General features: G+C 38.6%; 1 protein-coding gene across 4 annotated transcripts in view; it reads left to right on the forward strand.

The window, feature by feature from the left end:
- Window positions 1–24,462, forward strand: part of PLXDC2 (plexin domain containing 2) — a 455,171-nt gene that overhangs the window by 118,458 nt on the left and 312,251 nt on the right. The gene's annotated exons all lie outside the window — the stretch shown is intronic.

Here is a 24,462-nt window from a genome sequence, read left to right on the forward strand (position 1 = left end):
ATGATCAATATGAAAATCCAGGTAGAGCCAGATGAGGACCCTTGGCCTGAATCATCTGCATGGGTTTAAGGCAGAAAGATCCTTCTACACCGTGAACAGAAACATCACTGGAACTTACAGAAGGATGAAAGTGGTCTTAGGTTATGCCACAGAGTCAGTGATCAGCTTATTCAAGACCTTGAAGGCCAATGGCAAACCACTGAAAAATGTCAAGGGTGAATGGAAGTGACAGAATAACAGGATCAGATTTACATTTTTAACAACTTTTATTTGAGAAAGAGAGCGGCAGAGGGAAAGCAAGAGATAATCTTAAGCAGGCTCCACACTCAGGGTGGAGTCGGATGCGGGACACAATACCATGACCTGGGATCACGACCTGAGCTGGAGACAAGAGTCAGAAGCTCAATGGACTGAGCCACCCAGGTGCCCCAGATTTACATTTTTAAACATTTAGACTAGTGTGTAGGAAATGAATTTTAGGGAGATAGCTGTGAGAAAAGAGATGGAGATTGTTACGGCAGCTCAGGCCAGGGTGTTGGTGATTTGGACAAAGGCTGTGGAATGGAGAAGGAGAGAAGTGAAAGCATTTGAGATCTATATCGGGGGCAGAACTAGCTGCAACACTAAGTGTGTGTGCTTGTGGGTGTGTGAGTGTGAGTGCACGTACCCTGGACACTTAGGGGTGAAGGGTGTGCAGCGAAATGGAGGTTGAGGCAGCAGGAGAGATCAAGGATAACTTCTGTTTTTTGATTTGAACAATAAAACAAGGAACAGGTCTGCCAAAAATACCAATTTTGTTTACAGTTGGAGCAAAGTTCAATCGTATAGCAATCTAAAAGTGTTAGCATGAAAATGGATTCCTCTGGATTTGGTTTAAAATGGCAAGATTGGAAGGGGAAAAGATATTTCAAATTTCAATTTCAGAACTGTCAATCTTGTATCTTTCTTGAACACTAAAGTTATTTTTCTTAAAGGACTTTATAATCGTCATGCTCTAAATAATCGCTAAGAGTGACTTAAAATTTTTATTAGAAGTCATCCTTGATGTAGAATGAAAAGAAAGCAGCCTATTTTTTTTCTTTTAAATATGAAAGCAAATGCACTTTGTGTTGTTGATGGAATGATGTTCTTACAAGCCTTGGTGATTGTCTTTTAATTTCAAGGAGTCCAGAAAAGAAAGCTAATAACTTTGAGCAGTGTAGGAGGGGTGATAGAAGCATGCATTTAAATCATATTAAAAGCTTGCTGTGAGTCTTTAGAAGCTTAGTAATTTATAGCAACTGATATAAACCCAGATGACTCCGATGAAAAATGGACAGAATAGGTAGACATTGAAACAGGCAGAGATTATAATAATTTTAAGGAAGCACAATTGATTCAGTTAAGCAAAATATGTGGGTTTATCTTTGAAAGCAATTCTTTGAAGATAGTTAATAAAAAGTATACTGAGCCTTGCATATTGATCGGTTTTCTTCATTAGCCCCTTTACACTACTTCCTGAAGGCAAAACTTGGTCTGTTTTTATCCTTTACTACTCTTACTAACATTTTTCTTTAATGTTTATTTATTTTTGAGAGAGATAGAGAGAGCACTAGTGGGGGAGGAGCAGAGAGAGAGGGAGACACAGAATCCGAAGCAGGCTCCAGGCTCTGAGCTGTCAGCACAGAGGCCAACGCGGGCCCGAACTCAAAAACCGTGAGATCATGACCTGAGCCAAAGTTGAATGCTTAACCGACTGAGCCACCCAGGTGCCCCCTTACTAACATTTTGAATGAAATTTTCCTTTAAGCCAATCTTTAACAACAGGCAGCTAAGGTAATTGTAAATGCTATTTGAGGGGAACACCTAGGAGCAAACATGTAGCACACTATATCCATTCAGACGTTTCATGATTTGTATCCTGTAGAATGGAATAATTTATTACTTACACTTGACATCTGATTTCTGATGGTCCATCTGTATTCTGTATTATCTAGATAGGACTTCGTTAGCAAGAACAAAAACATCATATGAGCTTTAATTCAGTTTTCACAATAAAACTTCATTTACATGGATTTATTTAAAATTTAACTTAAAGAAATTAGCTTAGAATGACTGAAAAACTGTCACTTGGGAATTCTGTTTGGGTTATTTATTTCTGTAACTCAAGCATGTTATTCAATACAGATTGCTGTCATAGAGAACATGTAGGCATTATAAAGTTGTTTCAAACTATTTGTATTAAGTTGGATATAAGATTGAAAAACATGTTTCTGTCACAATTTACGCAGTCAGAAAATTCTCACGTCTGCTTATTTTGGCCTCCTTAAGGGGCAGGTCACTTAAAGGATGCCTTCAATGATTACCCTGTTCTCCTATCCCTTCCTATCCCATAAACTATCCCATTAACTGCCTTCAGGACACTTTTCCTAAAGCAAATGCGTGATTATGTTGTCTCTCAGAAATCTCTTATTCTCCACTGCCAACTTGATCAAGCCCAGATGGGGCTCTAGGTGGGCGTTCTCTGCAGTGATATTCTGTAATTACTTCTCATTCTTCCCTTCCTTGATTTCATAGCAAGCTGAACTACACCCCCCACCAAGTAACGACCCCTAGCCCATCCCCAAGGAATCCATAGATCCTACTCATTTTCTACGATGTGCCTTGCTTCTCCTGCCACCAGGACCCAGGGTTAGAGAGAGAAACCCTAGGATTCCTATCACTCTGATGACTGCCTTCAGGTTGAGTGAAACATTAACTACTTTTTCGCTTTAGTTTCTTCATCTGTAGAAGGTAATACAAATATATGATTATTTGGGGGACTAAATGAAATAAAAATACAAAATGCACAATGCCTGGTATGCAGTGGGTGCTGATTAATAAAAATCATTTCCCCTCCTGTTTTAACTCCCAACCGTTTTCTCTTGTCACACTGGAAGTAATCCCACTTTGTTTGAGCTGCCCTAGTATTTTTTTTTTAATTTTTATAATTTTCTATTAGAATAATTATTGAGCATGTCAACTCTATTAGTCTGTAAATTGCTTGAAACTATAAATGCCTTGTTTTCATCATCTCCACAGCACCAAAAAATAAAATCCTTTTTACATGAAAATAAATATTTATTGACTGGAAGGATAAGTGAATGAATGCTGAGTGATACCCTCAGAGGGGCTCTAAGCACTTGAATATTTTTTTTTAATGTTTATTTATTTATTTTGAGAGAGAGAGAAAGCCTGCACAAGCATCAGAGGGGCAGAGAGAGAGGGAGAATCCCAAGCAGGCTCCGCACTGTCAGCACAGAGCCCCCATGTGGGGGTCCATCTTACTAACCGTGAGATCATGACCTGAGCCTAATTCCAGAGTTGGATGCTTAGTCAACTGAGCCACCCAGGTGCCCCTTGAAACAAATATTCTTAAAAGCAATGCAAAATATCTCAATCATTTTTATACTGACTACATATTAAAATGGTAACATTTTGGATATGCTGGATCTAAAAATTATATTATTGAAATTAATTTACCTTGTTTATTTTTACCTTCAAAGGCACCTTTAAGAAAATTTGCAGTTTCAGGTATAGCTCCCACTTTATTTCTCTTGTGCAACACTGTCCTTGAATCTCTGTTCACGTTGCTCAGTGAACACGTCAGCTGTGAAACGAGCCCATTGACTTGGGAATTTACCAATTGCTGATTGATAATAGACATTAGCTACTTTATTACCTAGATTAATAGGTAAATGATGAACAGATGTGCAGGCAAAAGGACAAAAAGATGATGTCAGCCTCACACACTTATGTATTCCTCTCATCTAGCACATTCTCTGTCAATTAAGAATTCTTCTGTGCGTGTTCTGCATACTAGAATAACCTAGTTAAATTATAGTTTTGATCATAATTTATATATATAATTTATAATTTAATTATAAATAAAAATTTTGATAAGTTTCACCCTAGTATATAGACCTACTTCAATTCTGTAACATCTGTGACTAGAGACATGCCTTACATCCATATCTTGTTTTCATTTTTTTCCCAGTGTAAGAGATTTTTAAAAATAAAGTGACCGCATGAAAGGATATCAGAGATATTCTTTCCATCCACTTTTTGTTGGTATGCACTAAGCATGTGATTGAAAGTTTGCCAGTGGAACATTTATTTATATTTTAAGGTCTCTTTCAAATGGGGTTACCGTCACAAATGTTCAATTTATTTTTTTATCCTTTCAAAGGTTGTGCTCATATGAGTTTGCAATACCTACTAGTGGAAAAGCATAGAATAAACTCTTCTTTATTTTTTTGTTTCATTTTCATGAAACATTGTGACTAGAGCTTTCCCTTAGATAACCACACTCCTCCTCATTCTAACATGATAATCATAGCTGCTGGCATTTCTCTCTAGGCTGAGTTTTTGTTATTCATGTATATGTACAAACTCAGCCTTTTCCTCTTTTTTAGGATACATTTAGAAGGTAAAAAAAAAAGGCTACAATTACTTTTCAATTGGAAATGTTTACTTATTACACTATATCATTCACATTTTGAATACCCCTAAATTATTATTTGAACTCTAGAAAGATCCACTTAACTTCTTAACAGAACTTATTCCTCCAAATTGGCAAGGTCTCAAATATGACTATTGAAATAAAAACGGTTTTCCTGGGACTGAATTCTTTTATACCCTTTTCTTTTGTTTTAATTTCTCTTGCTTTCTTTTTTTTTTTTTAATTTTTTTTTAACGTTTTATTTATTTTTGAGACAGAGAGACAGAGCATGAACGGGGGAGGGGCAGAGAGAGAGGGAGACACAGAATCGGAAGCAGGCTCCAGGCTCTGAGCCACCAGCCCGACACGGGGCTCGAACTCACGGACCGCAAGATCGTGACCTGAGCTGAAGTCGGACGCTTAACCGACTGCGCCACCCAGGCGCCCCAATTTCTCTTGCTTTCTAAGATGAAGTTTACATCATTGATTTCATCTTTTTTTTTTTTTAATCAGCATTTAAAGCTATAAATTTCCCTCTGTGTTAACTGCATTTCATAAATTTTGGAATTCTGTTTTCATCACCATACCATTTAAAACATTTCAGATTCCCTTTGAGATTTCTTCTTAGACCCCTGAGATATTTGATTTCTGAATTAATTCAGTTGTGGTCTAAGAATATATACCACATGATTTAATTTCTGAAAATTTTAAGATTTTTTTTATATCCAGCAGATAGTATGTCTTGAATAACCCATGTGTATTTGAAAAGTATATATATTCTGCAGTTGCTAATGTAGGGTTATTTAAATGTCAATTAAATTAAGTTGGCGTAATAAGTTTATTCAAATCTTTCATGATATTGATGTGTGCCTAGTTTTTCTAAACAATATTAAAAGAAGGATACTAAAAGTCTACCTATGATTCTAGATTTTTTTTTTTCTCCCAGTTCTGTCATTTTTTTAACTTCATATATTTCCAAGCTTGTTTATTTGGGACATATACATTTAGGATTGTTGTATCTTCTTAATGAATTGGCCATATTATCATTAAGCAGTTGTTTCTATTTACTCCTGATTATACTCCCAAGTCCTGAAATCAGTTTTGTCTGACAGTGAAATAGCTACAACAAATTAGTGTTTGTATAGTGTATCCTTATGAGTCCTTTTACTTTTCAGTCATCTGTGTTTGTAGATGTAAAGAGTGTCTCCTGTAGACATCATATCATTGACTCTCGCCTCTTTTACCTAATCTGACAATCTGCCTTTTAATTTTAAGATTTAGCATATTTAAAATTAATGCAGTTATTAATATGGTTGGCTAGAGTCTACCTTCTTGCTAGTTTTCTCTATGTCCCATCTGCTCTATAGTCCCATGAATCTTCTGCCTTCTTTCATATTAAGTATTTTTTAGCATTCTATTTTGCATGCTGTGACATGTGGTTTTCTTAGCTATTCCTCTTTGTTTGCTTTTAGCTATTCTTCTTTATTCATTCTTTTATTGGTTCTATGAATTACAATATGCAGTCATAACTTGTCAAAGCCTACGTAGAATTATTTGAATGACTATTATATTACCTTAGATATAAATACCTTACAATAACATACATTTTATACTTCCCCTTCCCTCTTTGTGCTATTGTTGTCATATATTTTATTTCTTAATGTGTTATAAAACTCACAATACATTATTATTTCTCTTTAACTATAAATTGTCTTTTAAAGAAATTAAGCAAGGAGAAAAAATTCTTAGCATCTCAGGTATTCTTCTTTCTTTCATGTAGATCTGAGTTTCTATGTAGGATCATTTTGTAGCTCTACATGTATCCATTTCTCTCAGCTTTCATTTATCTGAAAATGTCTTTATACGGCCTAATTTTTGCTTTAGCTATGGTATTCTGATGGAGCATCTTGGCTGGGTTTTCCCCCTTTTCATTGAAGTTGTTGCTGCATTATCTTCTGATTTTCAGTTTGTGATGGTGCCACTCATTCTTACCATTGTCCCCATGTGAGTGATTTGACTTTTGTTTTCTCTTCTCTGTTTTGAAGCTTTTCTTTGTAATATTTGGTATTCAACAATTGGGCTCTCATGTGTCTGGATGTGATTTTCTTTGGATTTGAGGAAACGCATTGGTACACTTTTCTCACTTTTCCTCTTTGCAGCCTTAGAATGAGTGACTCCAGAAACACATTCAAGACCTAGGAAGAAACTCTGCCACCAACAACATGTACTATTTACGCCTTCATTGATGAATGCAACTAATGCTTATTGAGCACTCACCATCTGCTAGGCCCTGTTCTTGCTGCCTGGAATACAACAATGGACACGACAGGCAAAAATTCCTGCTTTTTTAGAGCTTACATTTCTAGTGTAGAGGCTGGAGGTTTGGGGAGACAGGCAACAAAGAACAAAGGGAACACATGAATGTTTTTATAAATTGCAAATCAATAAGGAAGCATGCACTTAGAAAAACAGGCAGAGGGGGAGCCTGGGTGGCTCAGTCAGCTGAGCCTCGGACTTGGGACTTCGGCCCAGGTCAGATCTCAGGGTTCATGAGTTCGAGCCCCACATTGTGCTCTGTGCCGACAGCTCAGAGCCTGAAGACTGTTTCGGATTCTGTGTCTCCTTCTCTCTCTGTCCCTCCTCAGCTTGCATGGGGGAAAAGAAAACAGGCAAGGGAGCACAGGGCATGAAGCCTGGGGAGAGCCACAGCAGGGGTGAAGCCTATTTATGGTATTACATTAATGTGTTCGGGCTTGGCATTGTTTGAAAGGTGAACATTTAAGCTTATTCTGAAGGACAATACAAAAGCTTGACCTGTGTCTGTTCAGAGAATGAGCATTCCAGGCAGAGAGAACGTAATTAGTTTTCAAATCTGCAGCATCCACTATGTTTTTGTGATCTGTTTACCATTTCTTATTTTTGTTATTCATTTAAAAAATTTATTAGATTTCTGATGTAAGTCAGTTACTGTGCTAAGTGGAGGGAATCCAAATATGAGTAAGAAAGAGTTCTTGCTTTCAAGTTTATCATGAGTTCAAAGACCTTCAGGTTCCTAAACGGTGGCGGATTGTGTGTGGTGTCCTAGCATAAGACAACGGAGGACGGGGCGCCTGGGTGGCACAGTCGGTTAAGTGTCCGACTTCAGCCAGGTCACGATCTCGCGGTCCGTGAGTTCGAGCCCCGCGTCGGGCTCTGGGCTGATGGCTCGGAGCCTGGAGCCTGTTTCCGATTCTGTGTCTCCCTCTCTCTCTGCCCCTCCCCTGTTCATGCTCTGTCTCTCTCTGTCCCAAAAATAAATAAACGTTGAAAAAAAAATTAAAAAAAAAAAAGAAAAAAGACAACGGAGGATGAAAACAGCGGTGTGTTCCCCACACAAAGGCGTCCCAATTCGTCTCATTGAGGCACCGTCCTGGACAAACAAAACTTACCTGTAATTCCGTTGCTTCCAGCTGGCTGTCAGTTTGTGACCTTTCCAGAAATGGGCACGTCAGAAACCTGGTACCGTATAACATGAGTGTGTGATAGAGATCTGGGTGCAGTGGGGACACAGCGGATACCGATGAGAGGAACTGGGAAAAGCTTACCGGGGTGCAGTGCCCCAAATGCAGAAAGGCGATTTGTTGGCTATTCCTAACAGGCTCCCCCAATCCTGTGCGTGCTTAAAATTGATTGTCAAACTGTGTTTTCGGGTGATGAAGTTAAATGAGCTAATCAGCAGTTCCTAGGTCCCTATTTCTTAAAGGGCTTGGTATACTTTTTATGAATTCTCAGAAACAGAACATAGCAACACAAAAAGGTATTGTGCATGGGGCGCCTGGGTGGCTCAGTGGGCTAAGCATCTGACACGGCTCAGGTCTTGGTTTCATAGTTCGTGGGTTCGAGCCCTGCTTAGGATTCTGTGTCTTCTGCTCTCTCTGCCCCTCCTCCTGCCCCCCACTCTCTCAAAATTAAATAAAAACATTTAAAAAAATGTACTGTAAACAGCTTCTCCTTGTTCCCTAAGTTATATGCCATTAAGCCTCTCTCGTTGAAAATATTCTTTAATTTTAAGTACTTTTCAGCAGTTTTCCTCTTGGCTTTTCTGTCTTCCCTCATAGCAATGGACTTCTTTTCTGCTGTGGAAACGTCTCCTCTTTGCTGAGGCCAAGTCCCATTGCTGGAGTGTGTAGCTCTCCTGGGTTGTCTTTCAAACCCCAGAATTTTATTCTGAAAACACTTTAATATTATAACTCAGAGTTAACACTAGGGGAAAGTGTGCATGTGTAAAATGCTCAAAGTCCAAGGACTCTAGAGTCATGAATATGGTAAAAAATTAGAATAGAATACTTAACAGCTCTTAAAGTGTGTATGAGCTGTAAGTGGTGACGCTTCATATAAATTGCAGGATCCTGTCCCTCATGGCGCATTTTGAGGGTATCTAGAGTGACATGATTTCGTTAGTACTCATATTTTTATCATCAGGTTACTCCTATTTTGTAGTGCAGATAGTGAAACCTTACGAAATACTAGTAATTAAGAGGAGCTACTGGGAACAATCCTCTCTAATTAAAGAGCAGTTTTAGATCTCTGTCTACTCTTTGGACACTTGTATTCTTTTTTTTTTTTTTTATATATATATATATGAAATTTATTGACAAATTGGTTTCCATACAACACCCAGTGCTCATCCCAAAAGGTGCCCTCCTCAATACCCATCACCCACCCTCCCCTCCCTCCCACCCCCCATCAACCCTCAGTTTGTTCTCAGTTTTTAACAGTCTCTTATGCTTTGGCTCTCTCCCACTCTAACGTCCTTTTTTTTTTTTTTTTTCCTTCCCCTCCCCCATGGGTTCCTGTTAAGTTTCTCAGGATCCACATAAGAGTGAAACCATATGGTATCTGTCTTTCTCTGTATGGCTTATTTCACTTAGCATTACACTCTCCAGTTCCATCCACGTTGCTACAAAAGGCCATATTTCATTTTTTCTCATTGCCACATAGTATTCCATTGTGTATATATACCACAATTTCTTTATCCATTCATCAGTTGATGGACATTTAGGCTCTTTCCATAATTTGGCTATTGTTGAGAGTGCTGCTATGAACATTGGGGTACAAGTGCCCCTATGCATCAGTACTCCTGTATCCCTTGGATAAATTCCTAGCAGTGCTATTGCTGGTTCATAGGGTAGGTCTATTTTTAATTTTCTGAGGAACCTCCACACTGCTTTCCAGAGCGGCTGCACCAATTTGCATTCCCACCAACAGTGCAAGAGGGTTCCCGTTTCTCCACATCCTCTCCAGCATCTATAGTCTCCTGATTTGTTCATTTTGGCCACTCTGACTGGCGTGAGGTGATACCTGAGTGTGGTTTTGATTTGTATTTCCCTGATAAGGAGCGACGCTGAACATCTTTTCATGTGCCTGTTGGCCATCTGGATGTCTTCTTTAGAGAAGTGGACACTTGTATTCTTTATAAAATATCAGCATGAATACGTCTTTATCTTATAGGACAAGTCAATATATGAAATTCAACAATTTGGATATTTTACGAATCATGAAAAAGAGAACTATGCTTCATTTGAAAATCAGAACTTAAGGAACTCACAAGCAAACTCGAACGAATTGAGTTCTATCTCTGGTTCTAGTCTTTCAAGTAGGACTATGTGGAAATGGATTTCAGAGCAGAATAGGGTCCAGTACTGATACATGTCACTTTTTAAGAGGGATATCGAGCTCCTTATCATTTTTTGTTGACTGCAAACATGGTAAATGCTCATTGTAAGAACACGTAAAATATAGAAAGTATAACACATACAAGTGAAAAGACTTGTGTATTTGATACTTTGAGGTAGCCATTTTTAATATTTCCATACACAAATATCCAAACAGCTTTTCACATATACATTTAGATTACATCGTATTCCAAAATTTGCATTAATTGTGCATGGGTTGTTTTTTTTTTTGTTTTGTTTTGTTTTGTTTTGTTTTGTTTTTTTGGCTCAATACTATGCTGGAAATACCTTGTTTCCATCTCAACACATGGAATTATGATTTTTCTGGCAGCATCATATTACATGAAATTCTTGCATATGATATATGTAACCACATCCCTAATAATGGAAATGTACATCGTTTCCCAGTTTTTGATACAAATGACATGGTGATAAAGTCACTTGTGCACTCATCTTTGTGCATTGATCTGATTTGCTCTTGAGTGAAAATTCTACAGATGGCCTTTCTGTATCAGGGGTATGTGTAAATATTCATATATATTACCAAACTGTCTTCAGGAAAGTCATACCAGTTTATATTATGTTTATGTTGCCTACCAATATAAGCCTACTTTTTGCTATGAAATGTAGTGGGACAATAAGATTTTTTTTAAGAGGTTGAGTGATATGTAATTTTGGTACTTGTTCTCTGTATATTACGTGGTACCAGAAAGACTAGCAACTATACATACGTTTTTCTGATCGTTATCTACTGGAGATAAAATATTTGGACTATTTTTTTTAGTTGTCTTACTTAGACTATAACATTCTTGTTAGCTCAGCTCTTAACTAGAAGTCCAACTTGTTTTTTATTAGACCTAGTATCTTGGATTAACACATATGCTTAAATGAAAATTATTGTTTCTGTGTACATTGCTGGTTTTTCATGTAGAAAAGATCAGACAAGGTTAAGCATCCACTTCTTTATCATCTGAAGGTGTAATCAACCTTGATTTTGCAGCAAAAATCTCCTGTTATACAATTCCTGTCTGAGACAGACATGGACGACTAATTTCATGGCATCGTTCACGCTTACCCCATGTTATTCTGGAGAGTGATTGTTGGACTTCTCCTGAACCCAGACAGAGTTCCTGATCATTCCCTATGTGCTTATTTCTATGAGCAATAAAACCTAAAGACTTAAAATAAATCATTACAACCTATGCACTATACTGTCCTTTGACATCTAAACACATAAATCAGAAGACTGACATATGTTCTTTGGCTATTCAGTAAAGTATCTGGTAAAGCCAAGTCTCTCTGTCACCAGACTCGTCTCTTTCTAAATTTAATTGGAATTGTATGTGTAATATTATTGGCCAGGGCATTTAGGATTTAGTACATCTTCTCCAAGGCAGTGATGTAGCCCAGTACTTGAAGTTAGTTCCACAGCTGCCTTTTGTGTTTTGCCCAGAATTTATTCTGGGGAGGGGAGATTTTGTTTTGTTTTGTTTTGTTTTCCAATTAGGTAGAGACAATAGATAAGCCAAAAAAAAAAAAAAAATTGTGTCTAGACCAGACAAATATCACGTAAAAATTCTGTTGTTGTTGTTTTTCAAGTTAAGCTCCCAAACTGGCCTGTAGACCTTGTACCTTGAAGTATTCCAAGTTGTCAAGGCATATAATCTTGTGGCCAACAGAGGAAATTTTGAATACTCTGCAGCTGCTATGCAGACCATTGAACCACTTCTTGTGGCCTGTTGCAGACAATTTTCTTATGAGAAGTGGAACTGAAAGCAGAGTAGTTGCTTTTCTTTCTGATCCCTGAACAAGGGGAAGAAATTAACCTAAATCTGGACCTTAGCCATCATCCCACTGAACCCTCATTTTATAAATGAAGAAATGGATCCTGAGATGTCAGGCAGTTTACCCAGGATTACCATCCATTCCATAAAAAGCATTCAGCTATCCATCCGATGGGCCCTTTTTTTTTCTTACAAAACTATGGAATGATTTTTAAGGCAGGGATAACAAAGATACCTGAAATGATAATCTCGGTGTTTCTGAGAAACACATTCCTAATAAAAAAAAGAAAATGAAGTCCAAGAACTTGTTATTAGAAATGATTGAATGGAAGTCTTATCCGACTTTGCCTTTTGATAAACAGCTGCTCAAAACCAATTCATCGATGAAAGGAAAACAACTAGCATTAGAGTGATTTCCTCATAGCTGTGAGTCTATTTGGTTCCTTTGTTAGCGAGGACCTTGTCTAGGCTTTCATTAAATTTATGGTATCCGTGAGTTAGAGTTCACATCTTAATTTATGAACCTTGAAAAGGCTTGTACCCTTGGTGCTTACTGAAATTAAATTTAGTAATATTCATATCTGAAACGTACCACAGTGTAGAGTGAATCGCAAAAGTCTTAATTTAGATTAATCATTCTAAACCTAAGCCAGACACAAGCTGGGACCTATATATCTCTTATAAAACTCTCTCCTGGGCGCCTGGGTGGCGCAGTCGGTTAAGCGTCCGACTTCAGCTCAGGTCACGATCTCGCGGTCCGTGAGTTCGAGCCCCGCGTCGGGCTCTGGGCTGATGGCTCGGAGCCTGGAGCCTGCTTCCGATTCTGTGTCTCCCTCTCTCTCTGCCCCTCCTCCGTTCATGCTCTGTCTCTCTCTGTCTCAAAAATAAATAAACGTTAAAAAAAAATTAAAAAAAAAAAAAAAACTCTCTCCTGAGGGGTACCAGGTTTCTTTAGAATACAAAGCATCCGATAAACCAAATAGAACCTGATAGACCTGCATATCTGGAAGATTTAGCAAGAGTTTGTTCAATACCTTCACCTCCAATTCTGTGATCTATAGAAATACAGAGCTGTTGCTAGGACTTCTGAAATTTTTTTGTGTCTCTAGCTTTTAGTGTTTGACTTCCTGCATCTTTTCCGTGTACTGTGCTATGTGGTGTAGATAAGAAAATCAGCACCATCCTTGGGTCTCCACCAAATACCACTTAAACAAAACATACTGATTTTCCTCCTACTTTTTATAGAAGAGGAGTTCTGGAGAAGGGATTTGTACAGCAGCAGCGAAAACTGGCCACTGGAAGAGAGGTCATGTCTGCTGTGTCTTTTGGGCATTCCCAGCTACATAGTGTTTGTAAGGGTGATGATCTGGCTAGCTTCTCTCTGCCTTCCTTCCCTATTCTGTCCACTAGTCTCTTGAATTCTTTTCTCCAAGAAGGTAGAACACTCCTTTCCTAATACTCTAAAGTTGAATGGTATCCAACTCCCAAGAACAGGCGCTCATACCTTTGAACACCAGATATTTTTCCAAGCAGACAATTCCCTTCTACTGTTTGACCAAGGAATTGTGATGCCAGAGCACACATTTTCCCCCACCACATTGTAATAAAAAATTTATATTAAACTATGAGAGCTACACAAGGTCTATTTGCATGGGGTATGACCAACTTAGTCCTCCTCATATGCCGTTTTGCATAATCAATTGAAGAACAAATCATCAGTGTACGCAGCTCGCTGACCATAAAGACTAAAGAATATAAAATCGACGAAGGCTTGAGTGTGCCAGTTTTTTTTTGTGCCTTAGAAAGCTGAGCAGCGGTAAGCTACTTGCCCCGAGCTGTGATATCTCATCTTAAATTGTACATCTATATTGCTAGGCAGTTCTGGAAGCTGCTGGTTATGACCGTACAGCATGGCATTGTGTTTGAATTCACTTAGCTGTTGTTAGCAGGATGTCCCCTGTTTGTTTTTACAACACAGTTCCGCAGCGTTTGTGGATAGTACTTCTGAATTTTCTTGCACACTGGTGAAGAACCTTATAGGGAATGATTACTTTTGAGTTTTATGGATTGTTAAAACTCAATAGCAGCAATGTATACCATGTAAGCTCATGATTTTCAAGAACAAAATACAAACCATTCATTCTCACCGAGTGGGTCAACAAGGGCATTAGCAATCCCACCAAACAGGGTAGTGATACATTGATGTTCAATGTTAGGTCACAACTAGACTGTTACGGAGCTTCAAGCACATTTGAATGTGTGCAACTTGAAAACCCCCTGTTCTTAGCATTCTGTTAAGTTTCCGATGCATGTGCGGCCTTTAAAGAAACCTCAGGAGAGAAGAAATATTAGCAAAATCTCACATATTAAAAGTCAGATGACAGAAATCCTTGTCATCTGAGGTGATTAGTTCTGGAATTTGTGAGATAAGTGAGGTTAACTTCCCCCAAGTTATGGAAGAAATCAAAGCCGACTCTGGCAATTTGGGTATTTATCTAAAGGAGTCAAATGGCATTGATGCCCAGGGCCAGCAGTTGATGTTCAGGTGGTACATTAAACACAGAGAGGTCTTGGAGGAATGTTTGCTCTGGGAAGCATTGCAGTGACTTATGAAAGGTGTCCTTTTGATTCCTCGATTTGTGAGTTGAAGCTCGATTGCTTTGCATTGGTGCCGTCTTTACTATGCTAGGAAGCTCCGCGAAAGAATAATATATCGTCCCTTGTATCATGCACTTGCTAAGAGGCAGTTGTCTACAAATTTAAAGAGCCATTTCTATTGTGGCGATCGCTCCACACTGGAACAGAGAACCTGCTCTGATTATCACCTCCGCTACACCTTTTTTCAAAGCAATTGATACTGAACACGTTGTGTGAAAATGAGATGACTTTTGTGTGACTAGTTATTTGTTTGTTTAAATGTAGAAAGAAATAAATTGTTTTTTATTTCCTGCCATAAAGCTGAAAGTCGGTAGACATTTTTGTAGCGGAAATACTTGTTTCTGGAAATAAAAGGATGGACACTGCAAGTGAGATTGTGTTGCATTTAAAGCACTTATGTGTTTTCATGCCCAAACATTTTTCTCTGGAGAGCTTATGGAGAAAAGGAATAGATTCAGGATCATTTGATTGAAACAGGGATTCTGTTATCTATAATAGTAATATGATAAAATAGTGGCCAAAATAAATTTGAGGGTAGGGCCCCAAACTGAATTTCATTCAAGGCAACAAAGAGCCTGCAGACTTTTGATGTGCCCAGTTAATGCTGTTTCTTTAACTGATAAGGACAGCAAAGGGAGGCTGTTCATTCAGGGAATGTTTACTGACCCTGACTATGGGCCAGACACTGTGGCAGCTACTGATGATATAGACCTGACCAAGATAGATGCAATCTGTGCCCTCATGTGTGCTATGTGTCAGTCTGCCTTTGTGTAAATTAGAATTTACCCCAATATATCTTTTATATCTAAGCCAGTGTTTCTCAAACTTTATCGAGATCAGAATGACCTGTAGGGCTTTTTAAGCCACAGATTGCTGGGCTCTATACCTAGATTTATTTATTTTTCCAGATGTATTGAGTTATAGTTGGCAAGTAAAATTGTAAGATATTTAAAGTATATGCCATGATGGTTTGATATACATATTATTGTGAAAGGATCTCTCCCATCAAGTTAATTAACACATCCATCACCTCCCATACTTGCCTTTTTTTGAGAACATATAAATTCTACTTTCTTTGCAAGTTTCGATTGTACAATAGTATTATCAACTATAGTTTGATTCAGTGGCTCTAAGGTGAGTCCCAAGAATTTGCATTTCTAACAGGTGCCCAGGTGATGCTGCTAGTCTGGGACCACATTTCAAGAACCACAGCTCTAAATGGTCAGGAACTGCTTAAATGTGAGTGACCATAGGTGTGAATATTAAATGACAGGTCACATAAGTCACTGAATAAACGCTATCACAAAAGAGTCTCTGTTCCAGTAAACTTCAAAAAGTGTGTTATTTTGTGTGCGCAGCATCACTGTGGCATTAAGGAAAAAACACTGATAAATTTTTAATTTAGCTTTTATGATATACCCTAGCTAAATAATTAACCAAATTGGGCAGTTCTTGATTAGACACTTAAAAATGTTTTTTTGGTGAACAAAAGGAGAGCAAGCTATAGACGAAGGACTGCAGATTTAAATATTGAGAAGTATGATGTCTAATTTATGCTCGATTGTGATGGACTGTTAATAAGTCATTTGCTTATATGATTTATTCATATTCTAGGGCGTTCATTTTTAACTTTTCTTGTCATTTTCACTGAAATATCTTCAGCTATCTTTAGTTGTGCATTGTTTTAACATTTTTCTCTCTCATGATTGTATAATAGATGATGGCTCAGAGCCCTCCCCTCCCCTTTCTCTGGGAGACCTCTTTATACCAATTCTTCTGTACTCTGTGTTGGTAACTGACCTCATACAGCAGGTTTGCAATAACGCAGAGATAAATATTACAGGGAAGGTATTTTATAGCACATTCTTCTCCGCTGAAATCAGAAGTAACACACCATCCACCCTATGAGTGTGTGATCACTTTTCATTACTGTTATTTTCATCTGACATTTGATGCACTTGACCCAAGGACACAGGTTTCAAGGGATAATATGGGAAATATCTGAAGAGCCCTTTTGATTGTCACTGATTAGAGCCAAGCTTCTGTTTCTTTCGGTTTTAGGTTGTGTCTGGAGTCAGAAAACCAGTTTAATCTCTGGTTCTTCGAGAAGGTGGTGGTAGTTTTTCACTTTCCACAGACAGTGACTCTAAAACTAGGCGTGTGTTACATGCAGAAACGGTACGTTCATTATGGAGACTACGGCAAGTAGCAAATCTTTACTGCCAAAATAATACCAGTTATAAGCAACGGTGTGCCAGTAAATCTTTAACAGCTGGCTCTCTGAGGAATGAAAATAGCCCTGATTTCTAGCATTTGCTTTTATCTTTGGTGTAAAGACTCCCACCATGGCCAGTTTTAAGCTACCAACTGGACATCACTGAAGATGGAAGTTGGCAAGAGATGTGTAAGGTTGATTCCGAGGAGCTGGCTTCAGCACATGAGAGGCTTACAGCTTTATTGTTTGTTTTCAGATGAGTGAGCATAGCGATAAGAAGGAAGAGGATCCTCAGGTTTTCTTTTTAATTTTTTTTAGTGTTTATTTTTGAGAGCGACAGAGACAGAATGCGAGTGGGCTAGGGGAAGAGAGAGAGAGGGAGACACAGAATCCAAAGCGGGCTCCAGGCTCTGAGCTGTCAGCACAGAGCCCCACGTGGGGCTTGAACTCGCAGACCACGAGATCACGACCTGAGCCAGTCGGATGCTCAAGGGACTGAGCCGTCCAGGCGCCCCTCAGGTTTTCAATATCAGTCCTTTATATGAGCAAAAAATGTTCCAGTGTGGGAACCGTTTCCAAACTACTTAGCTTCTCACTTCCATAGAATGTATTAAATGGCTCGCCATTTTTCATCCCCATAGAAATAACTCAGAAAGTCTAAGGGGGCAATATACTAAAAGCAGATAAAACTCATCACTGAAGGGAAAATAAAGAAACACACAGCATCCTGGTAATGTCTTTGTAACAGAGCCTCTGAGTTGTGGGTTTTGTGCTAGGTGCTTCCCCACCCCCCACTCCGCATCCCCTGCGGACACAGTGCTGCACACCGTGATTGCCATAGTGATCACTCTGCATTGTGCCATCATTTGTTTGCATGTCTTTCTGCCCCACTAGACTTGAGCTTCTTGAGGGCAGGCACCACTTCTTTCTCATTATCTCCAAACCTTCGCGTAGTGCTTAGTCAACAATGAGCACTTGTAAGTGGGTTCTGTGCCTCCATGGAAGACAGCTCTCAAGGGTCCTCCTAGCAAATGAAAGATTTGGGTATTTGGTCACTCTTCTACAATAGTGCGTTTCAGAGCAACAGTAAATAATTTGCATTTATTCAAAACGGTGTCATTTTGCTTGAGGGTGCTATTAAACTAGATGATCCATTAGATTATTTAACTCCTAAAAATGTCTCTGCCACTCTCCTTAAAACATGACCTGATTTAGCTGTGATTAGTGCAACAGAGTTTCAAGATAGAGTACAAACTCTTTTGAAAAGGAATTCTACCACAATCATAAAGTCCCCCAGACAATTCTGTAAAATTGGCAGACTGTTGTTCAACTTTTTTTGTAGTATCACTGAAACTGTAGATATGTGTGCCTCTCACGTAGTCAGGCATATTGTACTCACCTTTTTATCACCTTAATTCTTAGTACATTGACTGGGATTCCCTCAGTACAAGCAATCCCCACGTGTCTTGGGTATCACATGGCCAGGACAACATGACGTCTTCGTCTTGAATAATAAAGTCATGTCGGTAGTACCAGCAAATCCCCTGGCTTAGGTGAAACAGAGGAGCGAGGAAGCCTAACGTTGCATATTCTTGTACTCCACAGATCCCCAAGAGCACAATAGATTTCTCTGCAAAATATGTTGTTGCTGTTGCTGTTGCTGTTGTTGTTGTTATTGTCTAACACAATTAAATGAAAGTGTCTAAATGTATGGGTCTCAGAAATCAGGATGATTAACTTCAGATTCTTCAGCATGCCCCAGAACAGCTGTTATTAACCCTGGGTTTGTGTGCCCTAGTTTCGGAATGAAGTTCCTATTTAATTATATCCCAGTAGTCTTCAAATGGATTTGCAATGCCCTTCTTACTAATAAGATTCCATTTTCAATTCTAGAAGATGCTTCTTTTAGGTACCAGTAAAGTGAAACAAGTGACCTTCAACAGTTTTCTTGAAGTAAAGAAAACTAGGATGGGCTGTTAGGATCGCATTGGGACCACTGTGATTACAAGTCAGAGAACCATGTAACTGCAAGTACTAAAAAACAGCATAGACATTAAACCAGAACTAAGTAATAGAGCTGTCTACCTCTCTGTTTGTACATATATTGATAGCTAGGTCTATGTAGGTCTATGATATTGAAGTAAATAAATATTACAATTTGGGTTAAATGATGCCACTATCAATCAGGAAGTGAAATGTCAGTAATCACTCAGCATGTACTTTTTTTACCTTTTTGGGTGGAGAGACAGAAGAGAATATCAGACTTATTCTGTTTTATGTTTACGTATTACATTTACACTCAGGAGAAACATGAGCTTAATTTATGACATCCTCTTGTCTCGTGAATTTAGCATATAGCTTTACGCTTACTGGTCAACTTTCCCTTCCTTCCATTTCCCTTCCCTTGGTCTTTTTTGAAATCTATTGAATGACAAGTAAGACATTAGCACTCAAGTCCGGTCACACTGGGCCTGAAACTTTCCCAACTTGGTGGAGCTGGACTCCCAGAGAAAAGAACAATTGGTATTCACGTTTTTCCCAGCATAGCCTAGCCTGGAATGTGGAGGCAATATTGGGGGAAATGGCTCTGAGGACCGAGCAATGCAATTGTGGCAGCTGGTGCTGGGGTAGCTGTACCCACAGCCACATTCCGGAGCTCTGAATGGCCTGTTTGGACAAGCCTGTCTTCCTCGGTGCTAACAGATGGCAACCTCATGGCAAGACTTATTTTATGGCACAGATTTTATATGCCTTTGGATCAGCCAACCTTGTGTGAAATGTGACTGTCACAACACCATCGCATCCCTTACCTCCAAAAAGCAAACGCTTAAACACACACACACACACACACACACACACACACACACACACACAAACTTTAAAAAGAAATAAAAAATAAAAGGCAAAAACTTTTTTTTTACACATATGTTTTCGTGTAATGTATATAACATCACTTTTTTCTATTCACTGTTCCATTCTAGATTTTGTTGAGGTAGCAAACTCACAAATGAGCTTGTTGACCAAAAATTAGCAACTTAGGGAACCAATACATCAAGTCTCCCGTATTTTGAAAAGACATGTCCAGAATCCAGAAGATGAAAAAATGGCAGTGGTATCAGAGATAAGCTAAAAGAAAAGATATTAGTTGAATTATGTCTGGATGAACTCAGAAAAATACGGGAATTTGAAAAGACAAATAAATAAATGAACAAAATATGCTCAGAATACTGTATTTAATTATTTTGGCTTTAACCCATGAAAACCACTTAATTTATTTCCTGCATTCCTTACTGTTAAGAAATTCCATGCTCAAAAGGTAGAAAAAGCATATTAAGAGAAAATGATAATGGTAATAATAAACATTATTAGAAGAAATAAGATATGTGGAAATATGTGAAAAACGTATTTAACTGCTTAAAATTAATTCAACTCCAGGCACACAAGAGTGACATTTCAGTGCACTGAAAAAAATTGCAGATAGCACCTCACTCATGTGTACCTAGAATCTTGACCTAATTTTAGGCAGCTAGGCAGCAGAGCTTTGATAATACAACTTACAGAGAGGGAAGATCTTGCTTTCTTTCTTAAAGAGGGCAGGGAACCCACACGAGTAAAAACATGGAGCAAGATGTATCAAAAGCAAATATACTATTAGGCTATACTGACAGTTTGGTTTTCGGAAAAATCAAAACCGCATCCCAGTTAAAACTGTTATTTGGTATTGTGTTCATTTTCAGAGAAAGATTTTACGCTGGCATTGATAGAACATATTTGATTTTTAACAACTAAAATGACAAGGAAAAGGGAACAAATATCATGTGAATTAGCTAAAGAACTTGGAATATTTAGCCTACGAAAACTTGATCTTTCTTGATGGCTGTTCCAAACATTTGAAAGACTGTCATAGCTGAAAGTTCAGACTCATCTCTGTCACTCCAGTGGCAGAACAAGCAGCCAGTTGAAGTCACACATAAACGGGTCTCCATTCAATGTAAGGAAGGGTTTCATAAGATAGCCAGCTATTTAAAGTAGAAATGGACTGCTTTGCGAGATAGAAAGCGTGTTCAAATGGAAGGCAAAGTCAATCACTTGGATTTATAATGGAAAGAACTGCTGTCTTACATGAGACATTAGGTATGATGACCTCACATCTCCCTTGTTTCTAAAATTCTGTGTTTGGTTTGGAGGAGACTGTCGCCCAGGCCGTGTTCAGCAGCTATGTAGGGCTGTAATATTTGAACAATCCAGTTGATTTGGGGCATATTGTTTTTGTATATTACAGACAATGGCAGAATAAGGGAAAAGCTAAAATAATGCCTTTCAGTAACGTGGATGGTATTCTTTACAAACTATTGATTAAGAACCAGCATCATTGCAACAGATGGCAGAGCCCAGTGTTAGACCAGTAAGCTTTGTCAGGGTGAGGCTGCCAATCCAAAAATTGGAAACAGGTGCCAAAAGTTCCCTGGGGCACTTGGCATCTGTAAGTAATCAGTTACTGTAAAAGCCCTGGTCAGACACAAATTAGCTTCATTGCTGATGACATTTTTAATAGCCAAAGGACCTCACAGCTTTATTTAATTGGAATTGTAATATACTATATACATATAGCTGATCACCTTTGACAATTGTGTGGCTCTCTTCCACTTTGTTAGCCCTAAGTTGCACTATTCTGTACATTTTATTTGGGTACTGCAAAAGGGTCATAAACACATGATGGAGGGCAAGATACACTTATTTGTCTACACTGCTTCAGTGTTTCTCTGTTGCATTTTCTCTGGTTCTTCCACTCATCCATAACCAACCCTTAAAGAGAAATCAAATACATCTGTACTTGGTTTCTATTCAGTGGAAATTAAATCCCACAAAAACCAAACCGTGGTTTGAACTGAAAATGCTCATTTATAAAGTATGTTACTGGCCTTCCTGACATTTTATTCCACTGCCCTCCTGCCCCTTCCCAATGGATTGGAAGTGAGTTAAAATTTATTATTGGCGGAATTGATAGATAAGGGACAGACGAAGACTTAAATTGCTAATACTGTCCAAAATGTGTACTTTCCAAGTCTTGGGTATTATACTTCAAAGCTTCTTTGGAAAATGTGGTGGGGAGTGAGAATTTAGTGAAAAGCCCAGACTGTTCAGTTTGGAGAGAAATGAATAGTTTGGAGTCCGTTAAGCATGTCATGGGAACATTTCTGTAGATTCCTGTAGGTCATTGGCCAGTGTTTCAGTTAATAAGGTGAGATAATTTCTCTTCTGATTATACTGTGGATAATTTGTCAGAAAAGCATTCACTTTGTTGAAACAGTGAGTTATTATACTATAATAATTGAGGCTGGCCATAAGACAGGATACAAATAAGTATGAGAAAACAGCAGAATGTTTCAAAACAGCTTGTTTTTGAAAAATAGATGTCTCGAAAAATAGGGACAATGTACTGCCTATGATCCAGCAGTCTATCTACCTGTACTTTTTTGTTTGTTTTATCCATAGTAATATGGAAAAGTCTAAGGCCAAGGACTGCTGTAAAGAGTGATTAATTTTTAATCTCTGAAAATAGGAGATGGAGTTGGTAGAATCCAGATCTTACCCCGATAGTTGAACATTATGCTGCTTCTATCCCTCATTCTCTTCCCACCCCAGAAACAACTGTATCTCCACAGGTTGTATTGTTTCTTCCTAGGCATTGATCTGTTATCCAAAATGAAGAAAACATTTTGCATCGTTGGCTTTGGTCAAGCCCTTAGTTTGCATTTTATTAGTTTATTCAGGTAATGAATGGCTGATTTATTGTTTGGGAACAACTTTCTGCTCATGATGGTATTCATACCTTTTATGCATCAACTATCTACCTAATCAGAAGCCTGGTTCTTGTTAAAATTTAGCAACGGTAAACTGCTTGGCAGATTACAATGGCATTTCCAAGACAGTTCATATGAGGCAAATAGACTCAAGAAATAGTGAATGCCTTTGTGTTGTGTATAACTGTAATGGGAACTTAAGCCTTCTGTTTACAGCGAAAACTCTATTGAATAACCTCATGTAATGCTGTATGTTTCAGAGCGGTTTCTAACTATAAAGCCCGTGTAATAAACTTCTCTATTTCTAGTGAAGACATTACTTGGGCTTATTCTTTTGATTTAGGCGACAGTCATGGCATTCTTCCATTGGTTACATTGCGTAAACATGAAGACATATTTTAGAGTCTCTTGACTAGGAAATTCTTAAATCCTCTGGTATGGCTTTGCAGCCCCCAGGGATACTACCACAGTTCGTGAAGAGATTTCTGGAGAATAACGTACAACCTGCAGGCACCTGCAAGCGAGCAAGCCTAGTATCCCACTGGTGCCCCTGAATAGTCCTGAAGGAGCCCCAAAGAATCTAGACCAGACAAGGTTCTACCATGGGAGTCTCACTCTGAGCTTCATTCCAACATCACAGAAAGATTTGTCAGAAGCTGGCTTGGACTTAAAAAGTATAAAATCCCTTGGATGTGTTGGGATTAAAACAAGCAGCTGTTCCCAGCATCTTGAAATTATTCACTTCTCCTTTCTTTCTGCCTTATAAGATTTTTAGGTTTACATGATTTTTTTAAAAATATGGTTAATTTATAGTAGAGCTGATTTTTTATTACTTTGTAGATTGTAAACTTGTTAAATTATACAGATGAACTGATCCTTTTTGCATTCCGCTGCTTACCTGTTATTTCCCTTTTCGAGTAGTTATTAGAGAATAAGAGCACTGGATAGATAAACCGGTATTTTAAGATGCTGATCATTATGTGATGAATGCATTGTTTTGAGAGGTAAAAGTCACTGGTTAAAGCCACGTTTTATAATTACCTGTATATTTGGGTCCATCAACATTCTCAGTTCCCTGTTATCGTGCGTAAGTGTGAAAGTACCAGAGGCTGCTTAGTGTTTCAACCTGACAATCAGGGCCACTGTGCCCTAAATCAGAGGTAAGGAGTAAATGGGGCTATACTCTTGGACACAAAAAAGGCAAATTGCATAGCCCAGTGAGATGGCAGCCTGCCAAGGGGCTGAATGTAAAGGCAGAGGTCGGTGTGCTCAGAATTCTGGAATGAAGGAAAATGAACACACCCTGGGCAGAAGAAATACATCTGGGCTTTTCTACATTCAGTGGCTTATTAGGTAACTGTGTGTTGTCCTAGATGTCTTCTTGACCTGTGTTTTTCTCATGCATTCATCTCTTAGCAAACATTTATTAAACTCCTTTTAGTGCAGGAATGTTTAATGTTTAATGCAGGAATGCTGGGATCATAGGGAGAAAAGATGGCATTAGCTGTGATGTAAGTCAGCATATGTTAGTTGCTGTAACCAAACAGAGAAAGGTCTTGTTGAATGTGAAATCAAGCGAAGCTTCGTGAACTAGGGCTTAAAGAATAGTGCAGATACGGGGAGACATTCCAACAAGAGTGAGCGGCATGAGCTAGGCACAGAGGTAGGCAGGGGTGTGGAGGAGCAGTTCAGAGCTAGCGGAAGTTTTTGATCAGGTCCTTTGACTCTGTCATGATCTATCTGGTAAGGCTGCACAAGGGATACTGGATTGAGGAGGAACGGACACAGGGACACAGTTAAGCTGGTAGGATGCAAAAAAGATACACCA

Source organism: Lynx canadensis, chromosome B4 (assembly GCF_007474595.2).
Source record: "Lynx canadensis isolate LIC74 chromosome B4, mLynCan4.pri.v2, whole genome shotgun sequence".
Lineage (NCBI taxonomy): Eukaryota > Metazoa > Chordata > Mammalia > Carnivora > Felidae > Lynx > Lynx canadensis.